This window comes from Hyla sarda, chromosome 9 (genome assembly GCF_029499605.1).
Source record: "Hyla sarda isolate aHylSar1 chromosome 9, aHylSar1.hap1, whole genome shotgun sequence".
NCBI classification, from domain to species: domain Eukaryota; kingdom Metazoa; phylum Chordata; class Amphibia; order Anura; family Hylidae; genus Hyla; species Hyla sarda.
The window spans coordinates 82,606,491-82,619,940 of record NC_079197.1 but is presented as its reverse complement, the minus strand read 5'-3'; the positions used below and the strand labels follow the sequence as shown (position 1 = coordinate 82,619,940).

The 13,450-nt window shown below is 41.6% G+C and overlaps 1 protein-coding gene across 11 annotated transcripts in view; it reads right to left on the bottom strand.

The window, feature by feature from the left end:
* NEXMIF (neurite extension and migration factor) overlaps positions 1 to 13,450 on the bottom strand; it is a 490,983-nt gene that overhangs the window by 250,931 nt on the left and 226,602 nt on the right. The window contains exon 1 of one of the 11 annotated variants that reach the window (XM_056540513.1): positions 3,668 to 3,728. The exons of the other annotated variants lie outside the window; for them this stretch is intronic. The gene's annotated coding sequence lies outside the window, so the exon portion shown is untranslated. Of the gene's footprint in view, positions 1 to 3,667; positions 3,729 to 13,450 lie in introns of those variants that run through there. 11 annotated transcript variants of the gene reach the window in all.

Below are 13,450 nucleotides of genomic sequence, written 5' to 3'. Positions count from 1 at the left end.
GCTATCTGCTTGGATCATAAAAAATCGGTGATTGCTTTTCTCTGTTCGTATAGTCGGTCCAACATATGCAGGGTGGAATTCCAACGTGTGGAAACGTTGCAAATCAGACTATGTTGGGGGATGCCGTTCTGATGCTGCAGCTCAAGGAGGGTGTGCTTCGCGGTGTACGAGTGGCTGAAGTGCATGCAAAGTTTCCTTCCCATTGTTAGGATGTCTTGCAGCTGGGGGGAACACTTCAGGAACTGCAGGACAACCAGATTGAACACGTGCCATGCAGGGTGCATGGCTCAGGCTGCTTTGTCGCAGCGCAGACAAGATGTTCTTCCTGTTGTCGGTCACCATAGTTCCCATTTCCAGTTTTTGTGGAGTAAACCATGATTCAATTTCTTTATGAATGACTTTTAGAAGTTCCTCCCCTGTGTGACTGTTTGCCAAGGCAAACCATGTGAAGAACAGCGTGACACCATCTTGCCCTGCGCACATTTATGCTGAAGGGCCACTGAGACTTGTCCGTGCAGTGGAGGCTGAGGACAAAGTGGAGGATGAGGAGGAGGAGTCGCACACTGTCACAGGACCAACGGCCTGAGAGCATGGAGGTGGAAGCAGCATGACCTATCCAAGTTTCTGTTGTGGCTGTGCAGGAACCACATTCACCCAGTGGGCTGTATATTGTAAGCTCCACATGTCGGCGCTTCCGTGCACTTTGGTACACACTGAAAGGCTCAAGGACTGGCCCACCATCTCTTCCACAAAATTGTGCAGGGCTGGTACTGCCTTCTTCGTAAAGAAATGACGGCTTGGGACTTTCCAACTCGGCTCGGCACATGCCATCAGTTATCTGAAAGGTGCAGAGTCCACCACTTGAAAAGGGAACGACTGCAGCACCAGCAACTTGGACAGGAGCACATTCAGCCTCTGAGCCGTTACATGAGTGGGCCCATACTGTTGTCTCTTGGACACCGCTTCAGTGTCGGATTGCTGCTGGAATGACTGACGAGAAATAGGAGGAGCAGGAGTACCTAGAGCGACAGAAGATGGGTATGACAGACAGCTCCCTTCGGCTGAGGTGGTGGAGCCCTGGCTGGCTGAAACAGGGAGCAGCATGACACTGGGTGATGCAGCAGGATGAACCCCCACATCAGAGCCATGGATCTCCCAGGCCGCTTAATGGTGATGCTGCATATGTTGACGCTGGGCTGTGGTGCCAACATTGGGACCCTGGCCATGCTTCACCTTCTGCTGACACATCTTGCATGTGGCCATGTTAACCTCTTCCGGATGCTTGATGAAAAACTGCCACACCGCCGAGTATCTGATTTTCCCACAAACAGTGATTGACTGTTACTGCCGCCAACTCCAGGAACCCCTGTTTCACTACCTCCCGGGAAGGTAGCCGGATGATGATGAAGCCCCTTCTGCACCCGGCTCCCAAGTGCGATCGGCTTCATCATCATTGAGTTGTGTCTGCATGTCACTGATGTCCTCCTCAGGTTCCTTAACAGTGTCTGCTTCAGGACCCTGAATGCTCGCAACACCAGCTCCCACGCCACTCTCCACATCACTACTTGTCCGCCTAGTGGAGGAAGCAGCGGATGTCTCCTCCACTTCTAGACAGGGCAGTAGCTGCTGACTGTCCTCTAGTAGATCATCCTCACTAAATTGTGGAGCTAAACCCCCAGCATACGATACTTCTGTTGGGGAGGGAACAGCATAGGACAGAGGCAATGGGAGGACAGGAACTGCTCCCGGGCCATGCCAACTGAGGGTTGTGTCTGAGGAACCAACCGACTGTTGGCTGGGGGTGTCAGATGTCACTTGTGATGAAGTGGATGACCGTGTTAACCAATCGATGATGGCAGATGGGTTGCTGGTCGAGACACGACCGCTAGCTGATAATGGGAGCTCAGGCCTCTCGCTGCGACTCATGCTGCAACTTGCCCCTACTCTGCTGCAACTTGCCCCTACTCTGCTGCAACCTCTGCCTGATGAATTTAGGCCTCTGTCACTCCTCTGCGCACATCCTGGCACTTCTCTGCCTGACATACTTATTGCGTATATGAGGGGAGTACAATACGCTCCACTATGCTTAAAACAGTATTTGTGTACAACAGCAGACGGTGTGTACTTTTGGCTGGCCTTTCACAGTATCTAGGCCCTTAAGACTTTAACAGGAACATAATAGTACAGCACTTAAATGTACTTATGTGGTATGAACTTATGAGGCGAGGACAATGCGCTCTAGTACGCTTAAAACAGTATTTGTGTACAACACCAGCCGGTGTGTACTTTTGGCTGGCCTTTCACAGTATCTAGGCCCTTACGACTTTAACAGGAGCAAAATAGTACACCACTTCAATGTACGTATGTAGTATGCACTTATGAGGAGAGGACAGGGAGCTCCAGTACGCGTAAAACAGTATTTGTGTACAACTCCAGCTCGTTTGTACTTTTGGCTGGCCTTTCACATTATCTAGGCCCTTAAGACTTTAACAGGAACAAAATAGTACACCACTTAAATGTACGTATGGGGTATGCCCTTATGAGGGCAGGACAATGCGCTCCAGTACACTTAGAACAGTATATGTCTACAACACCAGCAGGTGTGTACTTTTGGCTGGCCTTTCACAGTATTTTGGCCTTTAAGACTTTAACAGGAACAAAATGGTACACCACTTAGATGTACGTATGTGACAATGCGCTCCAGTACACTTAAAACAGTATTTGTGTACAACACCAGCAGTACACACCAGTGCTGCAGCACACATTCGCTGTGTACTTCACCCATAATTGCACTTTCTCTCAGTGCTTCTAGGCAGGATTTGGGCTTGAGGTGAATCGCTGCTGTTCTGCGCAACACACTGCCCTCTGTCCCTCTCTGTAATAGAACGCTGTAGTGACTGGGAGGTGAATCGCTGCTGTAAGAATGCTTTTCTGTGCAAAACACTGCTCTCTGTCCTTTTCTCTGTGCAACAGAACGCTGATGTGACTGTGAGGTGAATCGCTGCTGGAAAAATGCTTTTCTGTGCAACACACAGCGCTGTCTGTCCCTTTCTATCTCTATGCAATAAAAGGCTGAAGTGACTGGCCGCAAGATGGCTGCCGATTATATAGGGCTGTGACAGGGGTGGCTGGCTGCTGATAGGCTGCATGCGATTCAGGATCATCCCTCCTACCCTTGTTCTCGCCTTCTCAGGATTCCTTGACCCATGTCCTCCCATGTGGATCCGCCATTTTAGATGCCCTGGAGCCTGGACAGCACTAAATGGAGTTTAATGAAGCGATATTCACATTCATTGCAAATCGAATTTTTCCTAAAATTCGGGACGAATTTGGATTCGTCAGATTCGATTAGCTCATCCCTAGTTGCTATATATGCATTCTTAGTATAATTACAGTCTGTACACACATAGAGGTAACAAGTACGACTATAAGCTTCTGCCAGCCCTAACTGAATCTTTCCCTAATATCTAGAAAGGTGTTGTAGTTGTAGAATTCATGTCGCCTTTATAAGCCACATTTTACAAAATTTCAGTTTAAATATACATAAAATGTTTTTGTAGCATTGCAAAACTGCTGCTATTTATCTACAATGAATCATAAAATGTTTACTTTTGTATTCGTAAGCACATTTCAAGGAACATTCCATTCGTTGTTTGCCATTTCAAACCTGTCTAAAATATCTCTTCTGTTCTTAAGCAGGGATTTCACGTAACAGCTTATTGTCCTCTGGGTTCCCACAATGCACCCTAAATATAGTTTGGGATAAGAGTGGAGAAGGAAGCATCAAATAACTCAAAGTCAACTTCCTTCACTGTCTGGACCGATCAAAGGATATTAACCTAATCATGGAAACTCAGCAATACCAAAGGCCACACATATAAAGTCTACAGACTCATGTATATAGGTCCCTAAAGTCAAGCTGTCTGCTGAATATACGTCTCCATGTAAAGGCAGCAAATTATGGCTACAGATCAGTACTCCCAGGCTGCATTCACATCACGATTTTTGCATATTTCGAATGTATTGAAATGGATAGCCTAAAATCGTATGAAATCATATGGTAAAGTATCTATATGGATGGGTCTAGAAATCGTATATGTCAGATGTATAGCAGTATGTGTCCGCAATTTTTTGCTTGTTTTATAAAAAAAAAATGAAAAAAAACTTTCCATCTTTATGTTTCTCCATCTAGCTTACACAATTCTGAAGTGCTTGTGTAATAAAAAAAACTGTGTACAATTTGATGCCATTCAATACAATTTGCATAAAGAGTAATTGAAAAAATCGAATACAATGAAAATTTAGTTCTTGAATCAGAACTAAAAATAGTAGTCAACCACGGGTTTCCACCCAAAAAAAAAAAAAAAAGAAAAGGCCTGAAATGTAAGTAGACCAAAACAAGTGTATGTGTTGGATACAATTTGCAGATAGGAGGCAATAGATACAACAAGATATGAGATTTTTAAAGACAGATTCGTTCTAACTTCGTTAAAAGTAAACAGCGCACTTATATGAGTCTGGTGTATGCACGAGGAGAGCTGTTCTTATGAATACACCAGAGGGCTCTACCGGTGAGGTTATATTTGTGATGGATGATAGAGATGATGGCTTAGTGTCTTAGCTCTAGGTGGTACAGACGAAGTAGCTGGTACCTGATAGGCCTAAAGGTTCTCACCAGTATTATAAAAGAAACATGGTAGGTGGTGGGGCCTAATACATATTTCCCATTGCCCAGGAGCTTCATGTTACATCTCTGGCAGTAGAGGTAGACGGTATATTTTGAAGTTGACATTTGCTGGATGACAATGTAGTTGAAGTATTCCTCAGCTGGTAAGTTATAGCGATTCATTTCGAGCTTTGCATCAGTACTTTTCTCAGCTCAGACTGCAGCTGAGAGCTTATAAACTTGCTCAACAACCCCATCTGCCTTTGCAAAACTCTAGTCCCGTCTGTGCTCGGCAGGGAAGCAAAAATCTAAAAAGTGTTATTGCAATGTGAGTTATGTTTTCCTTTCTTCGTTCTTTCCTTGCTTTCTCATATTGATTCGGCACTCTGCTGTTTGGAATGTGTGAATGTGGGGAGGTGCAACTGAAATTATCTGTTATAATTCTAGTTTTCCATCCATTTTTAGCTTTTTTAACACATGACAGATGAGAAACATGCTTGGCTCACTATTTAATAGGAACTCAGTGACACCTCTTTCAGAAAAGCCCATGGTACATGAATATTCCTGTATTATTACGTATTAGTATAAAAATTTTAAGTAAACAAATAATTAGTGTTATGTTTGAGAAATCATTATCTGACTCTCAGGCTGTGATCTGCCATTGTCACACACTTAGACTTTAGTTTTCTACTTTTAACCTGTTAAGTGTTCTCTTTATCACTGTAAACACTAACATCTATTCCAAAGACATATCACCTGTAATACTGTGCAATTACGTATGTATTCCATCAAATTGACTAGCTTAAATATGTTGTATCCCTGAAACTTCAAAATAGGGACACTCTGTGTTTAGGCTGGAATTCCACTGAGGGTTTTCTAGCAAAAACGCAGTAAAACATAATGCCCATTTTGCCGCACAGCGTTTTTTCAGCAAAAATACACCACGTCCAGATGTTAGCTGCAGGTCAATAGTAAACTGCAAAATGCCAGATCCACTTGGCGTTTTCCAGTTTGACGTTTTTTTAATCCTTTTGGCGTTTTTCAGCTATTTTGGTTTTCCAAAACACCCTACAAAACCTAGTTTGGCGTTTTTTGCACAGAAATCATGGTGTTTTCCTCCCATACAAATCTAAACATCAAGAAAAACGTCATGTTGGTTTTAACTTTGGCGTTTTTGCCAGCGGTTTTTATTCTTTTTTGGACTTTAGTGATCCAAAAAAGTGACTTTTTATTAAAATTTAGTAGGGTACCATTAAAAAAAAATAAGTGATGTAAAAAATAGTATTTAACAAAATGTATCTTTTTTATAACTACATTTTTATTAATTTTTAAACAGGGATCAATTTATGTTGGCGGGCAGGGCAATAAAAATGTAGCCGACAATAATAAAAATGTAGTGTGTGTGTGTGTGTTTTTCACTTTTCCTTAAATTTTTTAGGTAGTACTACTACTCACAGCATGTAACACACTGTTCCATGATGGGGGTAGTAGTATCTGCACTATTTGACAGATCGCCCCGGGTCCATTGCGATCCTTTTGTATAATGTATAGATGCGGTTGGCCACTCTTCTATGGTCCCCTGCACTGCTGTATATATACACCTATTCATATTTCCTGCAGAGAGTTGTGATTGGCCAGATGGTTCCAGCGAATCACAACTCTCTGTGGGAAATATGAATAGGTGTATATATACATCAGTGCAGGGGACCATAGAAGAGCGCCCGCCCGCATCTATACATTATACAGGAGGATCAGAGCGGGTGTCAGAAGTGACACTCGCTGCGACCTGTCTATTAATGCAGATACAACTCCTAGCATGGAGAAGAGTGTGCTCCATGATGGGAGTAGTAGTACACGCAGTTAAGGACAGATCACACCGGGTATCACTCCTGACATCCGCTGTGATCGTCCTTTCTATTGCAGAGATGCGGAGCGGCTTTCTCCTGTGCTCCGCATCTTTGCACTATACTCCAGCCAGTGTGGGAATTCATATTTCCCGCTGAGAGCAGTGATTGGCTGCCACCATCCGGCCAATCCTCACTCTGGGCGGAAAATATGAATGAGTGATGTTCTATTCACATCACTGGCCGGAGTATAGTGCAAAGATGCGGAGCGCAGGAGAAAGCCAATTCGCATCTCTGCAATAGAAAGGACGATCACATCGGATGTCAGGAGTGATACCCACTGTGATCTGTCCTTAACTGCGGGTACTACTACTTCCAAGGCATTAGGGCCGCTCTGCCAGTGGGTCGTTCCCCCTGTGGGCACTGGTGCTGCGGTGGTGGTGTGCAACTTTTTAAAAAATGCTGTCCATAACCAGCTTTGTAAGTCAGGTCTGGTGTAGATTTGTGACAAGTTGAGTTCAAATTGTGCGACAAATCACACACGATAAATTCATGACTACTGCAAAAGGTAGCCAGACTATAGCATAGCTACACAATTTTAGAAAAATCATCTTAAGGAAAAGATGAGCAAAGAAAAGTCTCTAAACAGCAACTGAGGCAAATTGTGCGACAAATCCACACCATAAAAACATGGTAAAACTAGTGATATATATATATATATATATATATATATATATATATATATTTTTTTTTTTTTTTTTTTTTTTTTTTTTTTTTACATGGAAGCCTATTTTGCAACTTCACATAGTAGGAGAGTTCAGAGAATCATATTCTGAGGTCCTCTCATAACTATAAAGAAATAATCTATCACATTATATTTTATATACTGTACTGTAAGTCCATCCTAAACAGTTCCACACCAAGGCCACCACTTATGAAATATAGGCACACATACGTCTCCACAAATATACACAAACACAAGTACACACATTACACACTCACTAAGACCAACTGCACTCAAGCAGGTAACACGAACAAGTCTTAACTTATGGTATATGCTATGGAAATAATAATAAAAATATATATATTGCACAGAAATAATTACAACAAGGAAAAAGGAGAATAAACATAAGTTTATAATAAGTTAAATATTTTTTCTGATGGGCAAAAGATCAACACAAACTGGGTACCCAACTGGTGTTATCCTAGTGTTAACATAACATTATTTTTATATGCTTCAGACTATGACATTTTATAGAATATTCTATTCTGAAAGCAGCCCCCACCCTCATGAAGGTGTCAGGCCATATGTGTTGTCCAGTCAGATGTTAATTGTATTGCAAATGATAGATCTGAGGGAATGTTTACACATTACAGAGTTTATCAGTTTAGGCCTGTCCAGAAATTGCGGACAGAGATTCTGTCTAATATCATTGACAGTAGGACTACACAAACGTACATCGTCTCCATAAACCGCAATGCAGCATAGCGGAATTCCACCAACAGAATAAACATGTTCATTCAGAATTTTCCACCACAGAAATTCCGAAGTGAACAACGGTTCAGCAGAATCCCATTGAAAACAGTGGAAAATTCCTGCACGCGGAATTTCCGCAGCAAACTTTTTCCAGTGGAAATTTTGCAGTGTGAATGGGCCCTTTGGAATCTCTGGGGAAAAAACAGGTGTTGGTAAATATAGAATTATGTTTATAAATATTTCCAAAATAATATTTAACAACATACATCTCAAAAAATCTAGTTTCTCAAAAAGTGCAGTAGACTACATGTTTGAATCCTGCAAAAAAAAAAAAATCCTTAAGTTGTGAAATGGACTAAACGTAGACTACATTCTGTCCACTGAACTCAATAGACTCAATGGTAGTGCGATGTAATATACATTGGCATACCCTTTTGCCAATATACCAATGGGTAGATATATCCGCAAATGAAAGAGGCCTAACTTATTTTATGAATATGTGTATAGATAGCTCCCCCTAGTGACAGCCACAGACATTCAAAAAATAATCATAGAATGATATAGCACTATGCTGGCACAGTTAGTAAGGGTTCTCTACTTTAAATATTGTTCATTGTCTTCATTCTGGTGGCACTGGTAATTGTGGATTACTCTTCATTGCCAGCAGTCAGCTGGCGCTGTTTATATGGACCTCTCTTCTAGCAGCACTGTAAATGTGGGACTCTATTCTCATAGCACTGTTTATTGAGGACCACTCTAGCACTACTGTTTATAAAGGGCCGTCTGTTAGCACTGTTTACAAGGTCGCTGTGATAACATTGGAGGACACTTTAGGTCCTATGTAGTCACACAATATATCACAGTTAGTCTGCAGCTATGAAATGTATCATGTGATGCAGTCTGACGACTATTTCAGAGAGATCATGGCATGCACATCGCATAATTCTACTGAAAGCTGCTAGCAAAAGAGACCCTGTGAGATATCATAACTCCCACCCCTATAGTGGCATTGTTTACATGTGCACATACATTAGCATATCTCTATAATGGCATCACATTGAAGATCATATTTAAAGGAGTACTCCAGTGAAAAAAAAATTATTCCCTTTCCATAGGATAGGGATAAGTTATAGATCACAGGGGGTCACACCGTTGGGACTCCTCGCGATCTTCTGCACGGCGCCCCGGGAGTCTGCAGGCCGCAGATGTGCCTGTTTCATCTACCCCCAGTAGGTCATTTATTACATGCAAGTGGTTAGGCCACATTTTGGTGTAGCGAAGGTGAAAGTGCCCTAAATACGGTCTCCCTGTCTTCCTGATGAATCTTGTAGTCCTGATATTGGGAATATTCACCATCTCTGTGGTCATTATGTGTGGACAAGTTTTTGCAATGTTTTTTCATGATAACATGTTTCACGCTTCATAAGCTGATTGGGTAAAAACACACAATGCAGTTGCGCTATGGTTGTGTTTGTAAAATGAATAAATAAAATGCAGGTTAACAGCAACATTTTATATGTACGGTATTTACTATCTATGGGCAACCGCAAAGCAACTGCAATGAGGCGCAACCGCATGGTATGTTTATACCCTCAGAGGACCTATTACAGAGGACTCTCCGCTTTCTATCATTTTATATACTGGCTAAAACAGTACAAAGACATTTGTTCTTTAAAAAACAGCAAATGATTAGTGTTTTTCTTGTGATATTTTTGTCATGTATTTAGGGAGCAATCTCAATGCAGCAAACTGGGAAAGGTCTAGGTAAATCGCCGGGATTAATTAGTCTGTAATTTGAAAGATCATTGGAGCTGTAGGAATTAAAATTCAGAGAAAGGCATTTACTTAAATGCTTGTCAAAGGAACACATCTGTAGCAGCTGACACGCAGGGAAAGTCAGTCATCTTCTCTAGTTGGTCACTGTCTTATCAGATGGCTGAGACAATGTAAATAGCAGTGGACAATGAGTAGTTCACTCCAACATCAGACAGCCCATTGTAGGGACATGCCAGCAGAGCAGAGGTTAATGGTGGACCATCTATGGTTGTGTCTGCACCACATGGTGGAGTGCCTGCCGCAGTTTGTATTCGGAGAGCTGCGCCTCTCTCCCTTGTCCTTTCCCCTTCTCTTTTTCACTTGTCTTGCGGCGCAGAATTGAAGTAGACAAGTGTGAAAGAACAGAGACAGCATTAGGTGCATAGGCTGACAGCGTGAGGGTGGATACTAGATCTCTAGGGGCAGTAGGGGAGAAGCCGAAACAATGTATATAAAGGTGGATGTTAGTATAGAAAAGCAGGTAGAGTATCAGATGTAGCGTGCCCACATGGCATACGACATCAATACATAACTCAATGTGTTAATGGTGTCAGAGTGTAGTAAAGCAGCGGCAGTGATAATGAGGTGCCAGGTAATGTAGCTGTCACGTGGTATTAATACAGTGGCACAGTTTCATTCCCCCCTAAGTAAACAGACATCTATATCTATCTTTAATTGATTTGTGCTATTTTTCTAAGAAAATGCAACATGAGGGATCTGTGACATGCAGTGAAAACCAAAGACATCAGCATCTGATAAAGCTGATAGCGGTAGGGCCAAGCAAGGGTCCTATTCAACCATATTATAGTTATTACTATTATGTACCTAGTATTGGCACACTTTATCATTATACAGAGACTGAATCCAGTCCGCTCTCACATTCACTATTTTGTAGGGAGCCAATGAGTCCAAACAGGTTTTTTGGAGAACAGGATGGGAACATACTTGGACAAAGGATGAGCCAAAGAAATTTCTAGGCAAGTAATACAAAGGTCATGTCATTGAAGATAGAGCTGAAAACTGAGGATAGGCAGGGAAATGTACAGCATTACACATAGGCTTCCGAATACACTGCTATACTGCCTTCATGTGCTGGGTATAGTGTAGAGTATATACAGAGTTATTCTCTTTAGCAGCAATGCTTCTTGGGAAAAATAAGTCTAAACATATTGCATCTGATGGAGCAGAAAAACTTGGTTATGTATTTATGTAGCATTTATAGGGAACCTGTCATCATTTTTATGCTGCCTGAACCACAAGTCATCAGGGTGGTCCACAAGTGTTTCTTTATTATATAAAGCAAACATGACCCAGCGTGTTTGGATTGGATCCTTTAATACATGCATCCATCTTCTGCTTAATAGAATACAAACCTTCAGAAGAGGGAGCACATAGATGTCAAAGGGGGGAAAGACCAAAAATCTTGGACCTTCTCTATTCCCATACTAGCATGCTTGAGCTTCTATCCGCACTACATTATATTGCCTGTTCATGCCAAAAGGTAAAAACACACGATCTGTTAACTATTTATATTCCATTTCCCTTTTTTATTAAATACTTGCCAGTTTTAGCTAAAACACAGGTTAACAGCAGCATTTCAGAAGCAGTTACAACATACAGACAACCACAACATTACCGCACAGCAACACAACTAGATCCAAAGAAACAAAGTGCAAAAGAATAAAGATTTCCTTTTTTTGTTAGGCATTTATTACAGTAATAATGGAGAATGGTGGATGACTACCACGGATTGAAATAAAATATAGTACTCTATGACCTAGATCAATAACCATAGCTCACATGAGTTGACAAAAGACAACATAACTCTATGACCCCACTCCCTATCAGAGCCGCATATATTTTTCCTTCCACCCAATGACAGATGAATTTGTGGATGCTATCATGAACATATATTTGTGTATTGTTCATCCTATTTACCAGCCATTTGCCATTCATGCCTGTTGTTAAAAGCCAAATCCTGCCAAAAAGCTTTGTGTCTCAAACCCACAGAGACTGACTCAAAAGGAGAGATAATTGTACGGCAGAATCGGTCCTGTTCCATTCTCTAGATTTCCGCACATATTCCCACTGGCACGGCATCAGATTTTCTTACTATTTAATCACAGACATTAGTCATATTTTGAACCATATCACTGACCATTTCCAGCTGGGTGCAAAGGCTTTCTAGTCCTGAAGTTTAATTAATAAAACACAAACAAATGGCTGGTAATCTCATTATTAGCTAAGAAACTCCAAGTAATATTCTAAACATCCTACTGCTAACCAAAGGACTAAAACATTACAGATAAAGCAGAGCTCAATTTGTCATTTAACTTTTTGTAGTTGTTGTCTTTAAACTGTGGTAACTTTCTGATATAAGGGACACTAAACCTACGGAGGGTGCCCTCCCAAAACTAAAACAAGGCCATGTATGAGGAAGCCAGATGTTAGAAAGATACGGTAGTTAACGTTTCGCTACTCTTTGCCCTTTCGTTTGGGTTGATATTTTGACACAAATAACAAGAGGAAATACCACCATATTATTCATTCTGACTAAGCCTCTCAAGAGCTTACAGCAGAATTGTCCCTATGTTGACAGTGATAGCTGTCCCTAAGGATATCACTGGGTTTGCCTCCGGCAGTGATTCTGCTGACTACGTCAGAAGGAAGCGATTGCAGCGAATAGTACACGCATGTAAGTTATTCATGCCCCTGGCCCAGATAAGCCCACCCATACCTCCTAGCATAATTAGATGCACATCCGTCTAACGAGGGGAGCGGGATTGACAAATCGTAAAAAGGTATCAGATCATACCCCACACCGACCCCCCCCCCCCCAGGGAATCTATACATTTCTTGGGAAAACAGCACCACAACTGTTTTCAGGTTGTGTGTGGTACTACAGCTTGGCTCCATTCACTTTATTGAAACTGAGCTGCAATTCCACAAGTGTAGTGGAAATGTATGACAGCTCAGAGCTGGTGTACATTTCTGAGGCTGCCACACGGGGCTCAGTGGGCATAGCTGGGCTCCTAGACAAAGACACATTCCTAAAGCTAATTTAAATAGCAATTAGTCAAACATTTTCCCTGACAACGAAGCAGAACAACAAAATACTAAAGGTAGCATTCATTATGCATTATTATCCTCTATTCACCAATACCAGCAGTTATAGAAAAAAAAAGACGGCTTAGGGGTGACCCAATAACTATGTATAAATATATCAGGGGGAAAAACAGAGATCTCTCCCATATCTATTTCTACCCAGGACCGTATCTATAACAAGAGGAAAGAAGGTTTCTACACCAGCACAGATGGGGGTTCTTTACTGTAAGAGCAGTGAGACTGTGGAACTCTCTGTCAGATGAAGTGATCCTGGTGAACCTAATAAAAGAGTTAAAAATTGGCCCGGGATACGTTTTTGGAGGGTAATAATATCAAGTTATAGTCAATAGATTCTGGACAAGCGCTGTTGATCCATTTGATTTATTTTGTTGCCAGATTTGAAGTCAGGAAGGAATTTGCCTTTTTTTAAATGCCTTTTACCGCCTGGTTTTTTTTTCCTTCCTCAAGATCAACACTATAGGATGGTAGGCTTAATAGGAGAGATGTATGTTTTTAGACTTACAAACAATTAAATATATCACC